The sequence below is a fragment of the Xiphophorus maculatus genome, chromosome 15, assembly GCF_002775205.1.
Source record: "Xiphophorus maculatus strain JP 163 A chromosome 15, X_maculatus-5.0-male, whole genome shotgun sequence".
NCBI classification, from domain to species: Eukaryota; Metazoa; Chordata; class Actinopteri; order Cyprinodontiformes; family Poeciliidae; genus Xiphophorus; species Xiphophorus maculatus.
In genome coordinates, this window is record NC_036457.1 from 16,837,210 (window position 1) to 16,852,752 (window position 15,543).

Consider the following 15,543-nt stretch of genomic DNA (forward strand, 5'->3'; position numbering starts at 1 on the left):
ATTATTGCAATTGTTTTATTGCCCTTCCCTAATCTCTACTTATTATCTATACAGCATGCAGTTTGTGTTTTAGGTTTTCGCTTTAGGTTATTTAGTTTTTTTTAAATAAAATGTTTCCCAAAAATAAAACCTTTAATGAAGTTTTGGTAGTAAAGGCATTTTTCCAGCTTTTCCATCAGCAGTGCCTTTCTGGAAATTAACAGAAAGTAAATGATTTTGTCAAAACGCTTTAAGTCATTAAGCTCTGGGAAAGCACAATAATGACTGATAATATAGCATAATAGGATACACAAATACAAACTTAAATATTCCCTTTAAGCATATTGTGATTTAATAAGCAAAACTCTAAAAAGAGTGTGTTGAATGCCCAAAAAGTGTGTGAATTTCCTCAATATGATTGGGCGACAGGGGGCAGGACTCTGGGTTGGACCCCGGCCTGTAAGTCTAGTTCTGGGTGCGTCGGGCGCTCTGGGGGGCTGCCTTGTGGAGAGAGGCTCCACAGGGGGCAGGTTAAGCCTGTTAGCTCTATAAGAGAGGGATATGGACATGGAAAATCTTTTTTCATCTTGTAACCCATCAACACAACAAAACCGCTGCAGTGTTTGGTTGTTTTGTGAGTGCCCCATTATTCTCCAGCAGTGGAGGGAAAAAAAAAAAAAAAAAAAAATCTGTGCTTTGTGGTTGCTTGACAGCCACGGCTTCCCCAGCAGCCCTTTATGAACCTTTAATCATTTTTATAGTGTGCACTTCATTATCTTAGGTGTGTTTTGCAATAAACATCATTCAGTAATGTAACCTCCGTTCTTCGTTGTAACGAGCGGTAAAAATGGAAATGTACCAGCTTTTATTTTTGAGAGTATTGAAGGAATCAAGTGTACAAAAAAAATAAATTAAAATAGAATAATTTTTTTTATGAAAAAATAGGGCTGGAGCAGGGTTTGAGGGATGCGGACATGGAACAGGTGTAAACCAGGCTTTAAATTACTTGAAGACTAAAACTATCTTCACTGGAGGCAGCAACGCTTGAACCTGTTTTAATTTAAAATATTACACACAAAAAAAATGGCTTAATGAGCAGTCTTTCTTAGTAATTGACCTGTATGCAAAATTAGTATTAGTCGTTAGATTTTGTTTGCCTTCACCCCGTGATATAAATCTCCATCTTTTTCCTCTCAGTTTTACAGCTGTAGTCTCAAAATCATTTCTCTCCGGTAAGCAATGAATACATAAATAGATCACAATTATTGAAAGTGTACAACAGTGGCTTACGGCCATGTCTGATTTGCATATTCCAACAGTGGCGAGTTAAAAGGTGGCTTTTCAGTTAAGAGGATACATAAATCACGCGTTTACTGAAGGTGGAATGTGCATCCGCATCGCCGGCCTATTTATGACCTGTTTGCCTTCGCCTCCGATGTGTTCTCCCACGGAACACGTCGGCTTATAAACCACTGGCTTCATCCCAACTTCGTAAAGCCACGAAGCATGCACTCCAGCGTTGATTAATTCATTCTGGCAGTGGATTCTCTGTATAAATACCTGCACCACAATGGCCAGGATCAATTAATTGACTTTACAAATTTCTGCACAACATATGGTAAGAAATATTAAAGAGGGCAGCTTGTTTATTTGCAGACTGATTGCCTGTTGGAATGGTACACAGCTGCGGATGGAGTGAAAACCTACTTCATCATAATCCCCCCCGCAACACACAGAAAGTTTGGAATTTTGATTGGAAAAAGAACCCCGAATGAAAAAATCGCAAGATAATCTTCATTTATCCATCAACGTATAAGTCCCTAACTTCTACCAAATTCTCTCTTTTCTTTTTTAGTACACCAAACAGGCTGTTATTTGATGCAGTGAAATATACCTCTTTAAAGAGAAAGTATTTGGAGTTTTAGGTTTAGGAGTTTGACCTTTCTTCACTCTTTTATAGCTCACAGGAGCAGACTTGAAAGTCAGGCAATTGCCACTCATACTTGCTGCCAAGGAAGGGAACAATGGAAATCAGAGAGAAGTAAACTCCTGCCCGGAAAGACATAAAGGGCATTGTCTCTGCCTGGTCTGTGTCCAGCTCGTACATTTTATGCGCGGCAGGTTGGCTTATTTTTGTATTCAAAGACATGCAGGCTTCCTCCACAATAAAACTGCCCATAATGTTAATAAGGTGGCAGCTGAAGGTGGCATTGTGAAGATATCCTTTGTCATTTCTCTGTGCCTGTGGGACGGAGGACTGTTTTGTCACTTGGAGGAGACTCCTCTTCTCATTTATGAGACCAGCCTATCCGTTCCCCCTCTTCACTGTACACGGAATTATTTTCACTTGAAAAGAAGTCATCATTTTTTATTTTTTTTTGTGCGTTTTATGTGAGGAACAATCCACCTGCAGTCATTCCATCTGCATTATTCCACTGTTGTTAAAGAAAATGGGTCAGAATTGTCTGTTTTTATGAATATTCCTTTCGCCGCTTATAGAATCGGACAACAGCTCGCTCTCAAGTGAAATAAATGGTCCACTCGTAAATAACTTCGGCAACCTTTGGAGAATGGAGCCAGTGTGATGGCAGCCAACTTTGATTATTAATGGCGGCTCTCTATCTCTCAGGCCTAATTGGTCTCTGCTGATTGCTGAACGTTCTGATTAAGAAATGCCATTAAAATTGATGTATTATGCCTCTAAGTGTTTTCCCACACTTAGATAGCTGCTTCAATCAATTGATAATTGCATAGATGATTTGTAGCCGGGTCTGATTTTGACAAGTTTACAATAATTGGCAAGACGGAACTTTTTGTGTGTGTGTGTGTGTGTGTGTGTGTGTGTGTGTGTGTGTGTGTGTGTGTGTGTGTGTGTGTGCATCATTTACATACAAGAGGAAGCAGATTCTAGTGTGAAATAAAACCGTAAGTCACAAATTTTTTTTCTACCTTCTTTATACAAATCATTACAGGCTTTTTTTTCTTTTTTAAAGTTTTCCTTAATTACATATTATGAAGTATAGCAAGGCTGTCCTTGGTGACTCTGATAGAGTCCCTGTGCTTTATTACAAAAATAAGCAAACAAATAATTAGAAGCAGAGGGGAAAAAAAACCTATAGGGAGAAGTCAGTGAGTTGGTTAATGATCCTGCTTTGTGTAGAGTTAATGGAAAATGTCTCTAATTTTCTGACATGGTAAACATTTTCCCTGCAGGGTTTATTTTTGCGAATTAGTTTTTCTTAAAGCATTGCAGCGCAGGCCACATTCATCAGCACCTCTGATTTAAAGAAAGAAAAACAAGTAACAAGCCTATATAATAAATCTGTGTACTATTTAAATAAAACTAACCCTAATTTAAGTGCATACAGTAGGTAAAATGAGGCCTTTAACAGAATCACAGATGTCACATTGATCGGTACCGCTTCTGTTAATAGATCATATAACCGCCGTTTTGAGTCAGTTGAGAACTTGGTCCTCTTTTATAACACTGAGAATGAAGAGAGCGAGATCTTTGACCATTCCTCTCTGCAGAATCTCTAGAAATGATCTTGAGCTCATCCAGCAAGTTTTCCACAGCATCTAACTGGGCACTGAGAGAGCAGAGAAACACAATGTTTGCGTTTGTCCGTATGTTTCAGAGATGATCGATCTTCATTTCATCTGACTCAAAACACACAGTTCCAGTTATAAAGTCCCTGGAGAGTTTGAGAAATGTCTCATGAAAAAGGCTGGTCTGAACCGCAGGGATTTGTTTGCATTTATGGTTGTTATGGAGACTTTGTGAGCCCTAGATGTCGCCTTCTCCAACAATGAGCTACAGATGGATGGATGTTAGTTCCTTACCATCCTGCTCAATGTGCGACGGGACGGTATTATAGGTCATTTATGGTATGGAAAAAAAAATCTTGAAAATTTCCTATGTATTCTGAATTTCAAGTCTTGCTTATTTTTATAGCTTGGCTGAATATAAACACATTCAGTGAAACATTTAAGGCAAATTCTGAAAGACACTTCTAATTTATGCAACTGTTCTAAGAATGCTTTAAATTAGTTTAATTACATAAACAGCCATATGTCAAAACTCTTTAGCACTTGCACTCTGCAGTAGAAACTGGAAACTAAAAGTAGGGGGGAAAAAAAAGTTGCTGTCTTTTGTCATCCTGCCGAGGAGGATTTGTCAAGGTTGCTTTCTGTAGTTGCACAATTATTACAATGGAAGTCACACACTTTTTTTTTTCTTCTTAAAGAATAAAAAAGCACGTCTTCATTCACCGTTTCTCATCTTAAAAGGAAAAAACAAGTCAAAATCATGTTCTACAGACTAAGTCTGTGGTGATGTATGTGACTTGAAAGCAGATTCAGCAGTAGATGATGAATGAGCGTTCGATGACATTTCACTTTTTGAAAAGGTTTCGCTGCCTGCGCTGCCTCATGCGGTCGGCTCTACGCTGCCACCAGTCCTTAAAAAAGGTCCGTATCGTCAGTGTGTTACTTGGAAGCAGCCAATGTGTCAACTTTTTTTTTTTTTTTTTTTTTTTTTTTCACGCGTCTTAAAAAATAGCTACTTTTAGGCAGCGTATCTCAAGGAGAAAGCGAGCGAGAGAAATGTGTCTGCACATCATAAACCACGCACAAACAGAAATGCTGTGATTATGAGCTGCCCAGCATAATCGCAGCCTGTCAGCGGCTCCTCAGAGGCTCCAGGTTTTCCTGCATTTATTGAAAGGAACTAAAAAATCGTAAATAAAAGCCACTCTCAGCCCGCATCTGATTACATTAGAACATGAGATCAATTCCAACAATGTGTATAATTTTATTCGTTTTCAGAAGGTAACACTAATTTAACGTGCCTTCTCCCTTGCACTGCTTTTGTAAGCAGTTGCAAAGGCGTGCTTCAACACGCGGAAGGATTACATCCATGCGTGATGCATTTAGATTATTAAAAATGGTAGAAATCCTTTTCAGCCTAAAATAGGGTTTTTCTTTATACCCACAATCCAGGACTGCAAAACCTCCATGATGGCAGTCGTGCAGCCTTAGTGACTGCTCTGGCTTTTTATTTATTTACTTACCGTCTTATTTTAGTTCAGATTTCATGCTGCACCCCTGAAATTACCTGCCACATTTTTTTAACCACTTGAGCATTTTTGCTTTGTCTAATGTTGCAATATTGAAAACTGTGAAGAGGACGTAAAAGTGTATACGGCGTCCCAAATTTCCCCAGAAAATCTTAAGTGCTGCAACTCTAACTTCATTTAAAATCCGGTGAGCTCCTGTGCCTTCAGAAGTCACCAGACAAAAAGCATCATGCAGTCAGAAGAATGTTCCAGACAGCTGGGAGATAAAGTGGCAAAGACCTTTGAAGTGGGTTATGTTGGACCAGTACAAAATAGTGCATATTGGTATAGTGAATTTAACATGAGGCATAGTTTCTACAAAGAACTGTGGGACAAATTTGTGTCTGCTTAACCCCCCCCGTAGGTATCTCAAATCTGAAATCTACAATCTTGTACCCTGTAACAGTTCCTGGTTTAGAAAAGCCTTCCCATAGTATGATGCTTCCACCACCATATTTGGTGGTGGAAGCCAAATATGGCTTCCACCATATTCCACCATTAGACTTTAAACACTTTAAAGTCTAATGGGACAAAATGTGAATAATAATAATAATAATAAAAATCTATGCACTTTTGCAAGCAGTAGTTATTTCTTTCATTTCCTGTGATCAAACTTTGTTTTTTCCTAACAGCTATTAAAACTCTTGTTTCTCCCCTTTTGAAATTGTACTTCAAAAAGGAGCACAGCCTCTAACAAAGAATGAGATGTGGTGACTTCCAAAGGCTGCCACTGGGAATCACATGATTGCTGGTTTTTACTAGCACCAGCATTGTTTTTGTTCTACAATAGGACCCTTTGAAATATCTCTCCTCATGCGAACCGTCCCCCGAGTCGTCATCTTAAAAAGACCACGTTCTTTAGCTAGTGCGGTATATGTTTGATGCCATTTTTCTTTTTCCCCCTACAGTTTTATCTAGGCGTTCATTTGCCTCCAGAGCGTTTCAGCCATATGCTGTCAGCTTGGCCTTATTCCACTGCTAAATTATCTGTCTCTGACCTCTGATTCTCTCCCGACAGTTGGAGAGTTATTGATAGGTTCTGCATGATGCGCCTCTGTGTAGTCATTCATCTGTTCTCCACACCAAAGATTGCGCTAATAAATCTCTTGATACAGATTGTTCCACACGTGATTGGTTCTTTTTTTCTTTGAGCAAAGAGGTGCCTGTTTTGTTTTTTTGTTCATTATTAACAGATGGTGTAAACAAACAAACAAAAAAAAATGTTATGGCTGCATTCTCAGAGATTTAAATTTTCGGTTTTTAAGGCTCAACTTTTTCACCAACTGCTGTTGTTTCTGCAGGTGCAGACGACAATACTCCAAAGGTCTAATTTGTCTGTGATGAGCATCCCCATCCACTGGAGACCAAAGGTACGGCAAGATATGAAAAGCTCATTATCTGATGTACTAACAAACATCCTAATATTGGACAGACAAGCTACAGGGAGTAAAAGAAAAAAAGCCCAACACACTGATATCAAAACCAGTCATATTCTACAGCATGATTTTTCTGCCTGTCTTTTTTTTTTTTTCATGGAAAATATTCTGCTTAATTTTCATTAGATAATTTTAACCAAGGTTATTTTTTTAAATGGCACTGGTTTAAAAAAAACAAAAAAGTAAAATTTTTCTCTTGCACTTCATTTTAGTGCTTTGCATGGATTCATGCTCCCGAACATGTGACGTTGGCCTGGTTTAGTGGGGGGTTGATTGTCTGGAGTTGCTTATGTACAGCATCATTAATATTGCTTGACTTTCCTGTCATGCCCAGAAAATTAGCTATGTGTGTCCCCTCTATTTTTTACAATTTTTTTTCTCCCCCATTTCCCAAAATAATCTTGCAATTATGTGTGCAAACAAACCCACGTTGGTCTCGGAACAATTACAGGGTTAGAATCTGGTCATTAGGAGATAGGATTACTCCTCGACGGCGGGACCCCAGGAATGCACAAACCTCTCTGGTGGTCTGCTCGCCACTGATGAAACAGAACTGAATTAATGGGGTTGCCCACTGTGAGGACTGATTAGAACGACATACTGCCTTTGATCCCCGAGCGAGGTGACCAGGCTTGCACGCCACAGGCATCAGAGGGGGTGGGGCTTTGTGTTTCTACCAGTGATTATGAGTTGTGTGTATATGCTCGTCCTGGGTCAGTGCATCTCTGATGAGCAGGACTCATTATGTGTGCTTTTATTTTTATGATTTATTTATTTATTTTTTTTTCTGGGGTGCAGCCTTCACTAGAGGGGGGCTTGAGTTGTAAAAATCATTCTGCGGTATTTAGCTTGCGTCCTGTGGTTGGTGCCAGCTGTGTCGGGCTTGATCTGAGGGGTGTTTTGTTTCATGTTTTTGTGCGGTTGTTGCAAATTAATAGAAGTTCTCCAAACATTTTAAAAAGCTCATGTGCAGTCAGAACCTTAGCACAACTTTGCTGTTTGAAGTATGAAATATTCAGCAGTAACTCATCTGCATCTCAGGCTTTCGCTTGAGATGCAGGCAAACGTTGATGTAAGAGGCGTTAAATTTTAAAATGGTTGTTGGTTGATTTTTAAACGGCTCACCTGTACTGAAGGTACCTTAGTCTTTGTCATTCGCCTCCATCCACCTCAGTCTTTTGTGCACCGTTAGGAGCTGAGCAGTACACGAAGTCGCAGTCATCATTGCAATATTAGTCTGTGCGATAATGCGTTCCCCAATATGCGCTTGTGTGCAATATTTGGTCGGCTGTAAGATTTCAGGCATCTTTACGTGTTAAAACTCTGCTTGCTCATAAATATACTTTGTTGGCTGCTTTCATCTTCCTTTCTGCCCAAACGTGATTCTGATCTCACTTATCAAGAGCCAAAATGTCAGGAGGGGGGGATACAACATTGACAATAGAAAATAAAGGGAAGAAAATTTTGAGTTTATTACAAATGATACCATCACAATATTAAGAAATAATATTGCAGTGTCATGTTTGCTAATATCTTTCAGCCTTCAGTTTCTCTGTATATGTCCAACTAATAGAAGTAGATACTATTACTTAGATTATTATATCTTAAGATCTAAAAATCCTGATACCACATCGTCCTGTCACCCCAGTCCTTCAGGCACTGGTGTTCTTGTAGAGGATCTTTTTCGACTGTAGAGGATCTTTCTGATGTCATTGTGTGGGCTGCGTGTTATTTCTATTTTCCCCATTCTCAACATCTATTTTTAAAAGTTCTCTCATTTAAAACACACGGCACCTTCACACTCTTATGCTCCCTGTTTTTTTCCTGGAGAATAATCTGTTTCAGTGTGATACCTTTTATTACATTTTTGTGCTTTCACTTTTAGCTTCACTTTACTTTGGTTTGATGTGCTGGGAACTATTGTGTTTTCTCCTGCACTAAGGCCTGCTAATACAGTTAATTGCAACATGTATCAAATCACAGTTTGTCATCACAATATCAGTGTGTCGGGTAACGCTTTCCCCCGATAAGTGCTCTGCTTCTTTAGTGGAATATTATATTTCAATGCCACGCATTCAGATTCTGCGTGTAGATCATTCATCTTGTGTATATTGGCTTCGTGTCCTGAAGAGGATTTTTACTGGCTGAGACTTTAAAGCTCACAAAGAGTGATGGCGACATTTTGATTGGGAGACAAAATAAGTCTCAGGAATTATATTGTCCTTGCAATAATAATGCAATTACATATCATCCTAATATTCAACAGCCGGCCCAGTTCTGTTTGACTGGCCACTTGACATTTGGCTTAACTTCTTTTTCTTTTTTTGGTGTTATTGTATATCTTCTGTAGTCTGACGCCATCATTGATGTCAGCATTCGTACACAAATAAATAGACTGAATAGGACATCCGTTAGAATGTCTTGTCCATTACCTATCCACTGAATACATGTAAAATTATCCTCCATATTTTATAGACCCCAGTGGGGTGCTACCAGCCTAACAACCTGCAGGCTGTTTTACATTTTTATTCTAAGCTGGTGCAGCTGTTCTAATGCCAAAAACATTGGTACCATTTAGCTTTTTTTTGTAGTGCACACACTAGAATTTTTCAAGGAAGCCCCACTGTGTTAACCTGTCTGAACTTACTATGCTATTTGCATGCTAAGTAGAAGGGGTGAGCAAACCAAACTAAAATCCACTCCTGCTATTCTTGGGCTGAATGCGCTTTAAATCCTTCCTGGTGCATCAAGCAAAAAGGGAAAAAAAAAAAAAAAAAAAAAGGGTAACTTTCTGGAAAACTGGCAAAATCAAAGCCATCGAGGATATATCTGACACCTGTGTCGTCTGAAATACGACACTTGTTTTTGTTCTATTTTTAACCATAATTCTTGTGAAATAGTGGTCATCATTTGGCCAGTTTGCCCCGCAGTGAGCTGCTTACGTGGGAGCCCCCAGACATTATGCTGGAGCTGTCTGCCAGAATCACTTTCAAGGCCACCTCGAGTAATGATGGATGACAAGCTTCTGCAAGGAGGAAAACAGGTCGCCTGGTTGCATGAAGAGCTGCTCAGACAAAGGTGCCCTCAGCTGGCTGCTTTACTGAGGAAGACGGTGGGTGGAGGTAAATAAAATGCTACAGGGAATTGTGCTGCAGCTACTAAGGAGAGTTGCGTCCTGTTGAGGAGAGCAGTAAATTATTATGAGCCTGTGTGGTGACTCCTACTTACTAGTTGACACCAATTAATCCCCCTGGTCACCTTGTTCAGGCTGAAGATGAAGTTCTGTGATATTGCCATCAGTCTATAGCAGCTCTGAAATTATGTTTTCGTTTTATCACTTGGAGAGGTAAGCATGTGCTTTTAATCACCTAAATGGTTAAGATACAATGTGTGTGTAATGGAATGATGAAAAGTCTCTGTTTAGGGTTAATGTGCAGCATTACACACAAAGTTACCCATATATAAGTAAATTTGTGAAAAGTCTTCACTAACTGTTTATATATCATCATCATGGAGATGTTCTTCCAGTTTCCACAGGACCTTATAAACGTTTTTAAATGAGCCTGGTTTTGTTCATAAGTCGAAATCTGTTGTAATAAATTATACTCTTTGCTCTTAACTAGAAAGAATCTTGTGCCTTCAAAGGTGTTGAAAATGGCATCTTATTTTTCTTAGCATTGATATCCAGTGTGAAATTTTCACAACGTGACCTGCTCCATTGTAGCCTTGACTGTTAATCATATAGAAAAAAACATTTTCATGATGTATGCTCTAATTAAGTCAAATTTAAAAAAAAGTATAAGTACAACTTCTACTATTAAATATTTTCAACATTTATTCATATCGAATTAAAGTGCTGATGTTTGACATCCCACCAGCAGCTACACTTATAACCAGGAATCCGATCTCCCAATGTCACAGATTTTTAGTGAAATGCCATAAATGTAAATGTATTTTTGCGTTTTACTTTGCCAGTCCTCGGCGAGACACGATTACATTTGGTGCTTATCCATGCATGTGCCTCTACCTAATGGATGGTCCAGCTGTGAGAGGATAAAAGCATAAAATTAAGAATTGTATTTAGCTGTGCCTTGTGGACTGTCAAAATCCACCTCCCACGGCCACATTTTTAAAACTCTGTTAAATCCAGCAGGCACAGCTTTATAGTATGTCAAGTTAAATGCTGTTTTTGAAATCTCTGAGCCTTTGAGCCCACTTGAGTAGACCCCCACCTGCCACCATTATTAAAGCAAGAAGGATCCTTCACCTGCTGACAGAGAGGGAAACAAAAGCAGTCAGGCTTTTTTTTTTTTTTCCTTGATGCCAAGAAGCAGCGTATTTAGCTGCAGAGCAAGAAGGAGACTAGTGGGGGCTGAAGGACTGTTCTGAGCAGAAAAATGTAACACCACTAATGACATGACCTCTGACCTGGCCGTCAATAGATGCATGCCTGATAATGGTTTCGCCGCTGAGCTCAATCAGGTGTGCAGGAGCGAGAAGCGGAAAAAGCTATGGGTGCAAGGTCAGGAGTCTAACAAGACTCACCCCGCTGCCATTCATAAGCCGACCTCTGACCTTTTTGTGCGCGCTGCAGTCGCTAAAACGCTAAAGACTGCTTCATTTGTTTTCCTCCCACGTGGTGCGGTTGGACTCATTCACGCGCTGCCACCAGAACACAGGCGTAACATAAACACAATCATAAACACAGACGGCGGCTGGCGTTCCTCTATCCACCTGGCTAATTCAATGTCACATAAACGGAGCGGCATTGTTGGCCCGGCAGTGATTAAGACGTCGAGCACCACAGGGGGGTCGGCCCACGGTTAAAGGAGCATAGAATCTGGAGAGGCCGACGCGCGCACCCCCACACGCGCCCAGCAGGGGTCCGAGCATGGCATCTTATCCGGGCCATTGAGGCTAATATCTGTGAATGGGGCACGCTGGCAGTTTGAGCAGAGGCTTTTCTCAAAGCGCCTTCAGGAGCTGAACAGATTGACCACATCATAAGAGAAGAGCTAAAGTATGTAACTTTTTTTTTCTCCCCCCCTTAAGCTATGGTTGATGTGTTGTATAATGACAGCACTCCCACATTTAAAGCTCTAGCTGTCGTATCATGACTCTCTTTAAGGAAAAAGATTGTGTCGTTTTTGCAGCTAAACGTCCCCGGCTTCCAGTTTTATCTCACCATATTGATTCTTCAATAAGCAATAAGCTGTTTGTGTGGCGATTTGAACAGAACAAAGTCAAATGAACAATCAACAGCTCACAGTACATATTACAGCACAATTATGAGCTTAGTGACTAAACTTTTATTAAAATTGTCACCTTGCGTTACAGATTGCACAGGTCTGATTTAACTTTGATCCAGATTGAAGTTAAATCATGAATTCTGTCAAAAATTGTGTAACAGACAAAGAACAGATATGAATCCATGCAGAATAGAAAACCTCGGACTTGTTTTTAAGTGGACACTCCCAGCTGCAATTTATCCATAGAGCTGTGAGCTAAAGAATGACGTTTTATAAAAGCTCACCTGCAAATATGCTCCACCAGGTTGTATTCATCTAGTTCAAGGTCTCTGTCTCACCAGATTCCTTTTTGTTGTTTTATATTTTTATTTGGCTTTTCAGTGGAGGAATGGAACCCAATAATTACAAACTGCAGAGAAAAATCTGAAATATGTTTAGTAACACCAGCTGTTTATTCATCTGCAAATCCCTGGCAGCCACTGCTGGAGTCATTTCACTCCCAAAGGTTTCTGTTCCTGGAGAAGATGCCCAGTGGTTTAATGACGAAGTGCTAGTGTGAGATTTACATTTAAATTATTGGCATCATTGTTTGTCGTTAACAAACTACAGATATAACTTTGGCTCGATAATTGATAGCTCTTTGTTTTTGTTTTGTTTTTTAGAAATCAGATATACTTTAAATGGATTTTCTGATGCAGACTTTGCCTTTTTTAGTAAACTCCACACGTTTTCAGTTTCGTTCAGGCTGGCGCTATTCCACAAGCTTGATGTGTGTTTGGCATCGTTGTCCTGTTGCAACCCAGTTATGTCCATCTAACTGCAGATTAAAGGCAAACTTCAAGAATTTGGAGAATGTCCCCTTTGTTTATTATTCCACCCCTCTTGTGAAATGTTCCAGTACCACTGGGCAGAAAAACAGACCCTCAGCATGTTGCTGACACAGTATTCCCAGGTTTGAAAGCCTAACTTTGCACTTCACATTTATTCTTCTTTCCATTTTTGGCCAAAAAGCTCAACGTGCCTCAGATGGTAGTAAAAATATTTCTCCAAACTGCCGTTGAGTTGTCCAAATTTCACTTGTGGGGTGAATGGGGCGTCAGAAAATGTGAAGTGTTCTTAATGGGGCAGAGGCAGTTTTAAGGTGCCAAATTTCTTAAGTTATTTTTGACACATACAGCATTTTTATAACAACTAAAGATAACATAGTTACCTAATTGTGCTATGAGATGGCACTTTGTTTCTGGAAAATATATAAATGGCCCCATTTAAATGAACCAGTTTAAAAAGCATTTTTAGTTGGATTCATGCTAGAGGCTTTCTAGGCTCTTGCTCTAACAGACTCTTTAAGAGCTATAGAGGGGTTTCTATTTTATGTTTAAACCCGTATGTGTAATTTTGATGCTGTGAAAAAGTCCAAATTCACAAAATCAAACTTCTGCATCCTGAACTTGCTTTTAAAATTCCTATACTTTGTATGATCTGCTCTCCCTAAGAAAATAAATTAAAAAAACCCAACAATTTGAATGTTTCGCTAAATGTGACATTCATACGGATGAGGGTATGTGAAGTTCTGACCTGCATCATTTTGAGCGTACAGATTTCCTGTCACCTCAGCTGTTTTTAGTTAAGGATTTAAACACCTGAGCATCCCTCTGTGCTTGTGCTCCATGTAAGCGATGCAGGATTGATTTTTAGACTGGGTTTCCATGCTCTCTGGCAGTGGCATTATGTCATCCTGTCCTGTAAATCAAAGCTTAGTGTGTCGCTGACCGCTTTGCTATTGGAAGATGCTTATCGCATCAGATAATGTATATTGTTTCACCTAATGCCTTGAGCAGCACTCAGCTGTGGATATAAAACAGTGCGTCTCAGGAGCAGAGTTGGAGGCAATTTAATCCTCGCAGAACATACTACGTTGCTTTTCGCTCCAGCGTGGTAATTTATATTTTTTGACCCCTTTTGCTGCAAACATCTAGTGAGTGGTTTTTTCTTTTTCTTTTTTTTCCCCACCTCCACAGCGATGCTATTAGGATGCACATAAAAATGGAGCTAACAGTACCTCGGATAAAAATCAATACCATAACTTACCTCCTGGTTTCTCACTGAAATTGGAACTTAAAAAAAATAATAAATAAAAAATTCAGCTGACTCAAGCTGCAACAGGGGTGGGAGGGAATAAATCTGGGTGGAGTCTGTTGGACAGTCTTGTTGCTTTTCTTATTTTAAAATAAATAAAACATCTGACACTGAAAAGAGCAGAGGTCCACCCGCCTCCGCTTCCGTTAGATTTGCAGCGATGCATTTCAAAGGAGGCAATTTCTGCGCCTGATATTGAAACCCCTTTTTAACCTTAATTACATCGCAGCTCTGCAAGGACCAAATGTTCTCTGCAGAAATTAATTTCCCAGCAGGGATTCTTATCAGAGAATTCACATGTACCTTCTTATCATCTGTGGTCAGTGGCACTGCGTAGAAAATTTGCTCTGAATTAATTGGGAGTATTATCTGCCAAATTTTTATTTGGATATCTCCCTAATGTTGACATGAGGCCTAATGGCCATCAGCAGAGTGCAACTCATTATGGTACATATCTTTGTTTCAGTGCATAGACGGAGTCTTTGTCTTACACAGGTTTTCCAGTGCAGTTTGCAAATGTGAGGGAGATGCCAAGGTTGGTGTGCACGAAGCAGAGAAAAGCTAACTACATTTTCTACATCTGGAGGCTGCTGAGAGTCTGAATATCTTTAGTCCTTTAACTGAGAAAAAAGGACAAGTGCAGACATAACAAACTGAGCCATTATACCACCAGCCACAGGTCATTTGCAGTTATACATGTAGACATACACTTGAGAGTAAAGACTTTAGCTTATGTGGGTTTAAATGACACCAACAGGAGCTGCTTTACTTCGGTAGATCTGCAGGGGGTTTATAGATGGCATACATGTGCACTGCAGATGTCAAAGGTATACTATGGGAGCTTGGAGGCAATCTTAACTCTTGTAAAAAGTATTTTTTCCGCACCATGTGTTTTCAAATGCATCCCCCTTAAATCCTGCTGCTTACAAAAACAAAAACGTTGCATAAGCTTTGCCAAAAAACGCATCCCTAGGAATTTTGCCTTAAAGTTATATGCCAATTAAAGAGCTACTTGTAAACTTTTGAATTTAACATAAAATAGGTGTGTACTGGTTAACAGCATTGAAGTAAATACATATTTTTTTACATTTCAAAGCTGCCAAGTCCTGGAATGACCAACTGACTTCTCCTGCTGTGTGAAATGTAGCGTTGCTCAAAGCTGCTCCACCCCCACTTGTAGGAACGTATAAGGCCTGCCAAATTTTGCCAAGTTTTATTTATTTATTTATTTTTGTCTCTCTTATTTTAACATCTGGTCATTTATTGCTTCTTCCATAAACAGCTTTAAGCTTGTTTCCTTTTATTCATTGGAAATACCTTGGTTGCACTAATTGAATACACTAGCAGCCTTTTCAAAGCATAAAAGTATCACCCAAAGTTTTTAGCTATAAAAACAAATCTTAGCATGAACTTGTGTATATGTACAAACAAGAAATATGTATATTATTTAAATAATTATATATATATAAAAATTCAAATAAATAAAGGTTTTGTCTTATGTAATGTAAACATTCTGTTCTTCCACTAATAACTCCTTATTAAGGTAATGTAGTTCTAAACTATGTTGCAAGCTGCTGTGCTTTTGGCAGGTTTCCCTTTTGCTAAGGTACTTGTACTGTGATTACT

General features: G+C 39.3%; 1 protein-coding gene across 2 annotated transcripts in view; it reads left to right on the forward strand.

Moving 5' to 3' along the window:
- The window catches only part of klhl29 (kelch like family member 29), a 276,011-nt gene that overhangs the window by 7,644 nt on the left and 252,824 nt on the right, over nucleotides 1–15,543 (forward strand). For both annotated transcript variants that reach the window (XR_002754055.1, XM_023348256.1), the window contains exon 2: nucleotides 6,398–6,466. The gene's annotated coding sequence lies outside the window, so the exon portion shown is untranslated. The remainder of the gene's footprint in view (nucleotides 1–6,397; nucleotides 6,467–15,543) is intronic.